We start from the raw sequence: 12,485 nt of genomic DNA on the forward strand, positions 1-12,485 counted from the left end.
CATGGTCATAAAGTGGTTCCTGGCTCCAGCATGTAGCCCAGCAGCAGGTGGCTCATGCTGGGAAGCTTCTGCAAATATCTAGACACTTGTGTCTAAACTCCTAACTGGTTGAGAGGCACAGTGAATCAAGACAAGGTTTGCTCTCAGGATGAGGGCTCTGTGAGCCAGGGTATATGTTCAGAGACGTCTGGATTTGCGCAGACTGTTCCTCAGGGGTTCCTCTCATTAGCCATTGGCCCTTGCAAAGCTCTCCCTTTAGACACACCTGACATAAGCTCTCACATACCCAAGGTGACTTCATTACTAAAATTTGCTCACGTTTGCTCAGTCCATCTGGTTAGTTTTTCTGACTGTGGGAAGAAGCCAATCGGAGTTTTCTCACAGATGTTCCCTACTGGGGTTGTTGTGTCATTCATGGCTACAGGAACCACCACCCTGCAGATGTGAAAATATCCAGAGAATATGGGACTCCAGGATGCCAAGATGTCCAGCCCATGAGCCATACAAGACTTAGAAAATCACCTGGTCTGGCCCTGCCAGGGCAAGCACGTGTGGGACTCAGAATTCAAGAAATCTACAGCAGACTAATGTTACGTTGATGATTGTAGATGGCTTGCAAATGGTGTTGTAAATATCCAAATGACCCTTGACAGGAAAAAAAGATTCCTCATCCCTGCACAAGCTGACTCACATGCAGGTGGAAGTCGACTCCTTTTTGCAGCCCTGTCGGGTTATTCCACAGAAGAAGGAAATGTTGGACAGCTGTACAGTGCTCCCTGCCCCAGCACTGAAGTGGAAATTACTTGGTGCAGTCGGAAGGTCAGTGTGTAGGCAGGAGCACAGCACTCCACAGGTTAAAGGAACCACCCCAGTCCTCAAGTGCTTGAGCTTCTTCGGGCGTCTGACTCCCCCCATGAGCTAAGAATCAAAGCCTGATTCCCAAGGTGAAGCTGTCTGAATCCAAGCGAGTCCATGTGAGACGTTTCACGCACAGATGGATTCTAAGGAAGAGAAGCTTTAGGCTGCTATCATTCCCAAACATTTGATGAGTTTTAAATCATTACGCGTTCTGTAGGCTTGTTAATTTAATAAGAGCAAATGGGGCCCTAATGTCAGACAACAATCAGTACTCTGAAGGGGGTGAAAATGAATGAGAAGTAAAACAGTGATTACCTAGCACAATGTTTAATCAAAAGACACCAGGAACTTCCAACTGCATGGTACTATTTCCAAAGGTTGGAGATTTCAGTTGCATCAAGTCTGAGAAACGGACGTGGCTGGGATAATTGGTTGTGTTGAGATGTAAGAGTCCAACTCCCTGCTGCTCCCCAAGCCTTCTCCCTATCCTGAGAGCTGCACTGAGTGTGGGCTTCAGCCCAGGGAGCCTCAGGAAATCAGGGTTGTCATGCATGTGAGCTGTACTGAGACCCTCAGTGATAGAATCAAGGTGTTCCTGCCTCTGACTCATTCCGAACTTTTTCTTGTTCTAACAGTTTTCCCGACTCTTACTTCTACTTATGTATCCTTGTCTACTCTGGTCTTCTCTGAGCGTCTATGCATTTCCCAATTCCTTTGAGTTTGGGTGCTGGCTCTTGGATTATTGTCCAGCATGCTACTGTGCCCTTGTATGGCTGGCAGGCTCACAGTGCATGGCACTTACATCAGGTGCAAACCCGTGTTTCTGTCTGCCAGGGCCTGTGTGCACCTGCCCCTGCTCTAGGACATATAGGTTGGGAATCCTACCCAGGAAGGACCTGCTGCTGTAATCTGGCCTGTTGTTGCTTCAGTTCTCTGCCAAACCTGCAATGCAAGCCTGTATTCTGCCTCATTCTTCTCCTACCACCTGATCCTTCCTATGTAATACTGTGCATATTGCAACCCAGTCTATAATGGTTTGGTTCATGATGTTGGTTGCCCATTCAAGAATGAGTCATGATTCCAGAAGCTTCTTTTTGACTTTTAGGAATCTCTGTGACCCATTCTGATATAGCAGTTGGTCCTTGATCTGGAGCTACCCCCAATAAATCGTTGGTAATGATACAGAAGACACTATTTTCAGCTGTCATGATCCAGATGCTTTGGAATGGTGTTTAAGGCGAAGCAGTCAAGCTAGGGTGAATCAGGCAGATGACCTAGAGCTTCTCAAAGTTGGAAGCCAAGCAAATGGTATGGTTGTATCTCTTTCATCCACAGCAAATGCTCCCTCCGCCTGCCATTTCTTGTTGCATTGGTTATTTAAGTACTCAGCATTAAGTGTCATTTGAGGACTTGCTGTTTTATGTACTTCTGGAGTCCAGTTGCTCCACCGGCATCCAGAGGAGGCAAACCAGGTATTTCTTATAGCCAAAAACAGCGCCCAAAGAGCTGGTGGTGGAGGTCAGGAGTGTGAGGAACTCAGAAAGGTGTGTGCTTTAGTAGTGTTAGAAATCCAGCACCTTTGTAAGAGCAGAAATAGCCAAGGGATTGCCAAAGCAAACACTCTTGTTTAGGTGTCGCTCCCCACAGCTGGCCTGAACCAAGAGCAGGTGTTGTCTCTTCAGCAGAAGGCGTTAGTGAGGTCTCAATCAAGAAACTCAAAGCTAGACTTGGAGCAAACCGTTTGCCACTGCTCCCCACACTCCACAAAGTACAGTCACCCCACAACGAGCTCTGTAGGGTTCGTCTTCCGGAAGATAGGAACTATTTTAATACCTGCCTCAGACAAAGCAGAGGCAGCGAACCCAGGGGGTTGGGATCTGATGGGATGTGGGTTCCTTAACAACAATTACCACAAGCACCTAAGCTTTCAATTTAATTAAACCAATTCTGTAACTTTGGGGTCTATTATCTGTGTTTCCTTCTTTCTTTTCTTTCTTTTTTTCGTAGCGTAGATTGGTATCTCGGAGTAGCAGGATGCCTGAAACGATGAGCCACTGAAATAAAGAAAAATGATTTCTCTTCCGGAGCCTTAATGGAAGGTGGTGAAAGAACTGAATCAGGAAGTTAATAGTTACTATCATTTATGCTTCCTAGAACGCTGGAGACAGGCAAACTCTAAATTATCTTTGCTAATGGGACAATGGTAGTGAATGAAATGATACCGTTCCTCTGTTTAGCACTAGCTATTTCCCAAGTGCTTTTCCACCTAATTTCTCATCAAACCTGCCCAGCAACTATCTGAAGCTGGCACCATTACTTCGTGGAACATGCAAGAAAGGTTAAATGACTTCTTCAGGGTTACTTGTGGGTGGCAGGCAGGTTTCAGGTCCAGGTGCTTGGATTCTGAGTCAGATACCTCTGCGATGATTCTTTGCACGTTTAAATTCTCCTTTGTGGTGTCACTTTTAGTCAGCCCCATCTGCCAAAATCATTCCAAGTAAATGCCAATGTCTATCCTGCGGGTGGATGCCTGGGTTGATTCCATATGTTGGCGGTTGTGGGCGGTGTCTGGTTGAATGTGGTAATGGACAATGTCATGAAAAGTGTGCTGGTGCAGGTGGGCGGTGTCTGGTTGAACGTGGTGATGGACAATGTCATGATAAATGTGCAGGTGGACAGTGTCGTGATAAACGTGGTAGTGTAGGTGTCTCTGACAGAATGTGTTCTTGTCTTTGTCCGTCAAGTAGTGGGATAGCTGGATCATATGGAGGTTCCATTTCCAGGCTTTTTTGCTTTTTTTTTTTTTTTTACAAAATCTCTGTGTTGTTTTCTGTATCCTCGCAGCATTTGTTGCTCTCTTTTGGATACTAGCCCTTCTGGCAGGGAGGAAGTGGTACCTCACTGTGGCTTTGATTTGCATTTCCCTTATGACCAGTGAGGTTGAATGGTTTTTCATACATGTGTTGGTTATCTATGTTTCTTCTTCAGAGATCTGTCAATTCTCATCCATTGGAGGGCCCTCTCCAGAGGCTAAGCCACTAAGAAACATTAAGAAGCCCCCAGTTCTTCATTCCCACAATTAGGAGTGGATTACCATGGTTCACAAGCAGAAAACTGGGCAACAGGACACAAACAGTTTAATGCTGTGATCAACTCTTTCATAAGTCACACTTGCCAACAATGAATGAAGTTCCCAGTTCCTACCAGTTCTTTCCAGTTGGATGACACTGACAAACACCTTATGTAAAAAGCTACTGAGAGTGTAAAGCTCAGATTTGGTGCCCTTAACTCATCATCCAACTCTGTGATTCCTTGGACCTAGAGCTAGGTTAGAGCAGCCCACTTGTGCATTCGCATTGTCACTCTTCCCATCTGAATGGGTGTGGGGGTTCTGCATGAATTATAGGGAGACCAAAGTTCAGCAGCTACTAAGAGTCATGGACCTAGGCCTGCCCAGGAGACTGGTCCCTGGTCGAGAGCTGAAGAGGGTGCTCTGCTCCTGTTGTCTTTAGGAATTCTGAAGCTCGTTTTGACACCCTGGCCCAGCTCTGCTTCCAACAGACACAGCATGTTACCAGCCCATTCTCACCGAAGCAGGGGTGAGCGAGATGCCCGACGTCCCATGTGAAGCAGAGTGAAGTGGAAGACAAGGGAGATGGCTGCTAGCAGGGGCTGCTGCAGGGGGAGCCCCCTGTGCTGCCTCACAGTGGCAACTTTGCCCTGCATTCTGCCCAGCCCTCCTTTTGGGCTGGGCAGCTGTTGGCTTGCCAGGTGCATAGGCCCCTGCTTGGAGGAGCAATGGACAGAGGGGCGTACTGGAGCTGGAGACAGTGTATGGCCTTCATTAAAGCCACTGCTGACCGCAGATTCCCCTCAGTGTCCATGGCTTGGCTGAGTAAGCATGGTCAGGTTCGACTGGCACAGAAAGCAGGCCGGGGCCTTCCAGCACCCACACACACAGCATGGACAGACAGTCTCCTTGGCATTGCTGGCTAGATGGCCCAGAGAGCAGTCCACAGCCCACAGGCCATTACTGTGGTGACCTTGAGCAGCGGCCGTTAAGTTGCCCACCTGCAGGCTCTGGTTACTGCTCCATGTCCTTGTCCCTTGAGTTCCAAGATATGATTGGCTTCACTAACAAGCTCCTGGTAGCAGCTGCCCCCAGGATCCAGGCCAGCCTTAACATCTGCAGTCTCAAAGCCGAACAAACAATGCTGTAATGGGTGGCGTACCATGGAGGCAGGCATGCCATCTTCTTCAGGCTCCTGTAGGGTAACAGGGACCCTGCTGAGCCACTGCCCAGCATCCACCCCAGCTGACATCTGTTTGGGGGATAGACCCTGCCAGGGAAGGATGTTGGCCAAAGGGCCAAACAAGGGGTGCTTCATAAAGCTCTTGGGGAAAAAATCCCCAGAGGGGTTCATTTCACTGCAGAACTTTCTTGAACTCCGTTCCTGCCTCTTTCCTAGCCTGCCTTGCTCATGAGCTTAGTGACCACTCTCCCAGTCTGCGTGCGGTCACATTACCTCCATCGGTGTCTCACTGCTTGGGGTTGCCACAGCCTCTGCACCTAATCCAGTCACCGGACTGCTCGCTGCCAGGAGCCTCAGCCTCTTGGTCCTGCCGTTGGAGGCCACAGTGGAACAGGGAGCTGCCCTGTTAGGGAGCAGCTGGGCCACACGCTGGCTCCTGAACTCCGTGCTCAAGGGCTCTGCCACTTGTGGCGGTGTCCTGGAGCCACTCAACCTCTGTGCACCTGTGTCTTCCTCTGTAAATGGAGGCTGTCCTTTCTGGCCTGGTTACCTCACTGGGTTGTGCTGGAGGTCAAGGGCAATCGTGGCTATACAATTGCTTCATATATTGTGCAACTGTGTCCAGCTGTCCTGTGTTTCCGCAGGCCACCGCCCACTTGTCTGCCCCATAGCCTTCCAGGGGCAACGCCTCTTGGACTACAGAACAGCATCAGCATTGTCCCCCGACCCAGCCCATCCTCCAGGGAAGAGGTGCTCAGCATGGCAGGGTGTCTGACAGCTCCGCAGCTGATTCTGATGCCTCACCTGGCTTGCAGTCTCTCGGCCTGGACCCTGGCTCCTGCCTTTCCACTCCCTCCTCGCACTCAGTGAGGGCCCTGATTCTCCCCTTGGATGCTCAGGGTCCCTGAGGGACAGACCACAGCTCAGAGAGCGGTGGCACCATGCACTTGAGTAGCATCCTTGTACCAGCCCCACGCACGCAGTGCAGGTTGAGTCGCATTCGCAGCAGCATCCCAGCCAGCTTGATGAAGAGAGAAAAGCAGCGGAATATGAGCCCCGTTTCTGGCATGCTATCTGCCCCCAAACTGTCATGTCTGTTTCCTTGCTGCTGTCTCAGCCCCACGCCCTGTGGGTTTGTTTGCAAACGCAGCAAATGCCCTGTGTTTAATTGTGTCTGGGAGCTGCGTCCTCATGCCCCTGTCACAGCAGGGTCTACTGGATTCCGTGCCAATGCCACCATGCTGAGCCTTCCCGACTGACCCTGGCCTGCCAGGTGGGAGCTGTGCCAACCCTTGTCCCCACATGCAGGAGCATGGCATGGCCTTTTGGGTCTGGCCAGGGGCCAGCACAGTTCCTTTTCCCAGATGCACAGCCGAGCTTGGATTAGGGCTGTTCACAGAGGCCAGGGCGGGGGCGGGAAGAGTGAAACTGTGTAACCTTGACTCATGCGGCAGAGCCGCCTCTGCCTTCACTCAGCTCCTCCAGTGCTGAGCTCGCTGGACGCCCTCCTCTTCCTCTCCAGTGCAGTCCCCGAGGAAGGCCTTGACACAGCTGGAGGGAGAGCAAGAGGGAAGGGATGGTGTCTGCAGGCCTCAGGCAGCACTGGAGAAACTGGAGTAAGCTCATGAGCTGCGATGCTGGGGGCCACTCGGCCTGACGCCTCTGGCAGCGAGGAGTGTATGCAGCATCCTTGGTGGATGTGAGCGGTTGCCACGGGACACCATCTGGAAGCCCTTGAAGCCTTTGAAGCTGAACTTCTCACTTAGGGTCTGTTGTCTGTTCCAGCAGACGCAATCCAGGAAGTGAAGCCAGTCCTGACCACAGTGGCTTCTCACTGACAGCTGCCATTCACATGCCAAGAATGCCCCAGGACCTGCAGGGCGAGTGTCCGACAAGCCTTGTAGTGTTTGGGGACTGGCGAAGGTTCATGAAGCAGAGCTGGATGCCAATGGCAAAGCCCGGGTCCTGCCACCTGGAGCCCCAGGCCCCTGGCCAGGCCTGGATTACTGGCAGAACCTGGGTTCTGGGTGTCGAGATCCCTTACCCAGGCTCACCACCTGCAGAGTTTTGATTCTGGAGAGATTTGTTGGTAGGAGAGGGAGATGTTGGCTCAAGACTTCAGCCCACCACCCCCATCCTCTGCGAATGGACCCCCAGAGTCAGGAACAGACACATCCTCCTAGCCCAGTCCACCCTAGGGCAGGCCACTCCTAGCCCAGTCCACCCTAGGGCAGGCCATCATGGCTGACCTTGCTGCGGCCCCATCTAAATACAGCGCTTCTCATTTGAAAAGGGGAACTGATTCCCAGGCTGCATCTGACGGCCTCAGGTCCTCCAGCTGTGTGCAATGGGAAGTTGATGAGTTGCCCAGCCTACCACCCCTCACCCCTTGAAAATGGGCCTCCTGATGACAACCAGCTGGGCCCTTGCCTCAGCACGCGTGCTCTCTCTGTTTCTGGGTCTGAGAGTTAGAACCAAGTATCCAAACACCCCAGGGTTTGGAGTGCTTCCTTATAATTGTGATATTTCTACTCTTAGATATTTGTGATATTTCTACTCACTGTGTATTTCAACTGTGTTTTTTTGAAGTCTTTCAAAGACCCCGAGAACTGGGGAGGGGCCCGAGTGGAGGCTCCCCGTGGGAGGGGTGAAGAGGCCAGCACCGACTCCTAGTGCTCCTTCTAGCCTTCCCAACGTCAGTGCTGGCGCCGTCTGATCTGCCAGCTAGCAGGGACAACGGAAAGCTTCCTGTGTCCCACGCTGGGGGCATGAGCCTGTGGTAGGGGTGTTGGCCAGGGTCTTAGGGCCAGGTGGGGGCAGGTCTCGGAGCCCCGTGCTAGGACTGTCTCAGACCTAGCGCGTGGCGACGTGCACATGTGGGCTTGTGGCCAAGCTGGCGGGAGGGACGTCGTGGCTTTCCTGGTGGGGGCTTGTGGGTGAGCAGGTGAGCTCACGAGGTATTTCAGGGCCCACAAGGATTCCTGCACCACAGCAGAAAGTCATTTGCTAGAAGAAAAGCCTCTGGGCGCCCAGGTGCACACGCAGGGTGCTGTCGGCCCTCGGACCGGGGGGAGAATGTTCCAGAATATTCAAAATTATATGGGCATAAAGAGAAATTGAAGATGTGATCCTAAAATAAATTCGGGGCTGACTAGTTAATTAATTCAGTTTAAAAGACTAAAGGATAAATCATGTTAAAGTATCTTTTAAAAATTATTTTTCTCAGTTCAAAAGAATTTTTAAAATTATAGCCTGCCTGTGAAAAATTCCAACTCCCCGTAGTTAACCACACTTAGCAACCTTGCTCTTTCTAGCAGTTATTCTTTTCACAAAGACATGTCTGAGCATGGATGAATGCGTGACTACACAGCTGTCTGTAAAAATAACACTTTCTCTGAAACTTGCTTTTTTCACTCAAAGCCAGGCCATGGACATCTGTCTGTGCCTGTGAGATGTGCCACCGTGTATTTCAGCAGTTCGTACGGATGGCTGTTTAGGTACTCTCCAGTCCGCACCACACACGAAGCCCCGCGAGGCTGTCTGTGGCCGTGCATCTGTGTCCAGGAAGGATTGCAAGAGGGAAACTTGCCGGGAAACCGCCCGATTACCCCCTCAAAGCTTGTCTTTCCTGAAGGCCGGCACTGTGGCACAGCACAGTAAGCTGCCTCTGGCACTGCCAGCTTCCCATGACAAAGGACTGTCCAACTCAGCGTCCTGCTGAAGTACCTGGCAGGCACCAGATGATGGTTCAAGTGCCCTGTCCTGGCACACGCATAGCAGACCCAGATGAAGTTCCTGGCCCCCAGTTTCCTTAACTGGGCCCAGTCCTAGCTGTCCAGCCAGCTGGAGAGTGAACCAGCTGGTGGAAGAGCCCCTCCTGCGTGTCTGTCTCTTTCAAGCACATAAATAAATCTTAACTACGACAAAAAGGAACCTAGTTCCCTCTACGTCTGCAATGACAGTGCACGAGACCTGGAAGTCGTGCTTTGAACTGGGGTCCTTTTCAGCCAGAGACTTGCTGGAGGATACCCTGTCTGCGGTGATGACCCCTCTGCGTTCTGTGCCAGCTGCAGGCCAGGCCCAGAGTCCACCCTGGGAGCTCACGGAGGCTCTGGAAAGGGAGGTGGACACCCTCCGGTGGGGGCAGAAGAGGATTTAGGCTTCTTTGGGAGGGGAGGCTCTGTGGTCCCTGCTTCCCCTGCTGAAGCCAGCAGCATGTAGGTGGACACCCCCAGGTGGGGGCAGAAGAGGATTTAGGCTTCTACAGGGGCTTTGAGGTCCCCACAGCACCTGGTTTCCCAAGAGGGCCTGTTGTGGATGGGCCTGTTGTGGATGGGCTGATAGCTCCCGTGGCAGATCAGTTCACGTTCGTCAGGGCACCCTGCCATTTCTCCTTGTTAAGGTCCTCTTTGAACAGTGATGGGGCCTCCTGTCCAGGCAGGGCTGGCCACATGTCTGTCTGGGTGAAGTCCCTGAGGCCCCAGGGCAATGAACCCTTTACACACACTGTCTTTGGGTTGAACAGCCAGACCCCTGCTGGTGTCCTTGACCGGAGGAAGTCAGAGTGAAAGGTTGAGCTGCGTGAAGGGCACGTACATCCCAGCCTGCTCTGCCCCTTCTCACACAGGGCAGGAGCCCACCAGCCTGCCAGTGGGACTCGCATCCGCCTCAGAACTCAGTGGGCCTGGCCAGTGCCAGGGCCTGGAGTCAGGTGTCCTCATGCCAACCCCTCTCCTTCCCTCTCCTTGGCTGCTGGAACAAAAGCCCCATTGAGCAGGCTGAGCTTGGGAAACTCAGACCAGCAGGTCCCCAGGCCCAGCTCAGATGTGCGTCCCCCCTCCGTGATAGATTTCTGGAACTGGGGCAGCTCTTTGATCTCCTGGACGAAGGCTCCATCCCACCTGCCGTGGGGAGGGAGGCTCCCATCCTCCCCACCCCCACAGGAGAGCCCTGGTCCGCCCCCTCCTTCAGCCCTGACCTGCAGAGTAGGTCAAGAACAGGCATGGAAAGAATTGTGTTGGTAGCTGCACGGCCTTGTACAAATCTCGCAGCAACAGAGCTTCTGAGCAGGTTGTCAGCTAGGTGTATCCGAGGTCCCTCTGGGCTGGTTAACTCTGAATGCCGGGACACGTCTGCCATTGCAGGCTTCACAGAGCTGCTCTCCGGGTAGGGCCTGAGTGTGGCTGTGTCAACCAACCGAGGGAAACCTACACCTTGCCACCCTGCAGTGCAGGAGCCTGCCCCAAGGCGTCTCCTATGTGCAGGGGAACATGACAGTCCGGACAGGAAAGACAACTTGAGCTTTCCACTGAGACACATTTGTGACGATAATCCAGAAACAATAGGTTTTAGGGCAGAGCCAGGATGGCCAAGACACCCATCTCTAGGACATCCCAGGGCCGTGTTAGTGCTCTCAGCTGGGCCCAAGTTGTCCAGTCACGTAAGTGTGGTAGTGGGCATCCCTCCATTGTGGGTTCTCCTCTGCTGTGCAAGGTGTGGTAGGGGAGGAGAGGAAGCAAGGAAGACTCTAGAACAACAGGGACGCGTGGTTAAGGTACTGCACTTCTGCATTCACAGGTGCCATTCCCACCCCTCCTAAAACAACCTTCCAGGTACTTAGCAGCAGAAACAGAGGCTGCATGTGGGGGAGCCACCACGTGCCATCAGGAAGTACCTCTACCCATGACCCAGGGCTTTGTCTGGAGTTCCAGAGCTGTCCACAGAGAGCCAGTATCGTCCGGCAGGCCTGGCTGGCATAGGCTTCAGCTTCCTTTCCATGTCCACTTTTGCATTGTCCTACTGTGTGACCTTGGGCAAGCTGCACAGCCTCTCTGGGCTATGATTTCTCCATCTATGCCGCACAGTGAGGAGTGTGTGTGACGGTGGCACAGCCCTCGCTGGGAGGCGGGAGCGTGGTGTGATTTCTGGAGGCTCAGTGGAAAGCCGCTGAGCGCCTGTGCCCAGCTTGCCGGCTACTGCGCTTGCTAATGAGGAGCAGCATATGCTGATGATTCCGGCATCAGCACTGGCTCCTTGGCTGTCCGATGCAAACTGGCTTCCTCTTAGGCATTTATACTTATTAATAGCAGCAAATTGCAGCCCTCCGCAACATCTGCTACTTTTCATTTGCAAAAGCCTTCCCAGACCATTTGTATCAGAAGCTGTTTGTGACCGATTCTCTGTGGCAGAGCAGAACTGGATCCTCCAATCTAAAAATTAACCAACTAAGGCCTGCTGAAGGGAGGGTGTGCCCAAGGTCCCCCAGAAGAGGTGAGAGCTTCCCCAGCCTTGTGCTCTGGGGCCGTTGCCCCTACTGATCCAAGATTGATGACCTTGACCCCAGAACTACAGCCTAGAGGTAGGTGGGGACGCTGGTGGCAGCCAGAGCGGCCTCCACTGGTCCTGTGTGCCTGCCTGCTCTCCTGTGAGGCTCACACTGGATTAACCTCTGGGCCAAGCATCAGCAGGAGGAATTGCAAAGCTTATGGCAGATCGTCCACAAGGCTGTCCCAATGCTGGGACACCCAGGAGCTCATACAGCAAGTCCTGTCACCATGCTTCCGATCAGCCAACCACACCTACAAAGCCACATTCTCTTTCTGGTGCTACACTCAGGCACAGGGTCTTCTTGACCTCTATGGCTCTGTGGTCGTAGGATTAAGAAAGGGTGGGTAGGGGCTGCAGTGTGCCCATTAAGCCACCATGTGGGACACCAGCATCCCCTATCAGAGCTCTGATTCAAACCCTAACTGTTCTCCTTCTGATCCAGCTCCCTGCTGATATGTCTGGGAAAACTACAGATGGTGGCCTAGAGTCATACTTGGGAGGGAGAACATGGGAGCACCTGATGGTCCATGGTCGAGTTAGATCTAGTTTTTATTCATCTCTGAACATGTACCACATATGTCCACCTCTATTTTGGAGGTGTATCTGGTGTCAAGGTGGGAAGCAGCTCCACACTGTACCCTTCCCCTGCCCTCCTGTGCCTCACTGTCCCCCCTCACAGGGCCAATGCACCCTGCGTTGACTCTCCCAGCGCTGTGTATCAGCTAGCAAGTGAACAAAAAAGCTGCATAACAAGATGAGCCAAACTCAGTAGCTTACAATCCTTGTACCTGTTGCTCTGCATAGGCTCAGCTCTGTTCTGCCTCAAGCTCTGCATCAGCAGGGTTGTCCCTTTGCTGCACATGGGGTCATGTCTTACTCTGGGCATGCTCACTTGCAGTCATGATGAAGAGGAAAACACTGCATGGGAAAGTGCTGTGGCAATGGCAGCTGCACAAGAGGGCATGGGCAGTTCCTTCAACACCAAGAAGCACTTGTGTTTGCCACCATCCTCAAGACTGTGCCCAGAGTCAGAGGAAAGAGATGGAC

At 52.4% G+C, this 12,485-nt stretch overlaps 1 protein-coding gene across 1 annotated transcript in view; it reads left to right on the plus strand.

Annotated features, from left to right (window-relative positions):
* PLXNA4 (plexin A4) overlaps positions 1-12,485 on the plus strand; it is a 302,382-nt gene that overhangs the window by 201,364 nt on the left and 88,533 nt on the right. The window lies entirely within an intron of this gene.

The sequence above is a fragment of the Ochotona princeps genome, chromosome 25, assembly GCF_030435755.1.
Source record: "Ochotona princeps isolate mOchPri1 chromosome 25, mOchPri1.hap1, whole genome shotgun sequence".
In the NCBI taxonomy this organism is placed as follows: domain Eukaryota; kingdom Metazoa; phylum Chordata; class Mammalia; order Lagomorpha; family Ochotonidae; genus Ochotona; species Ochotona princeps.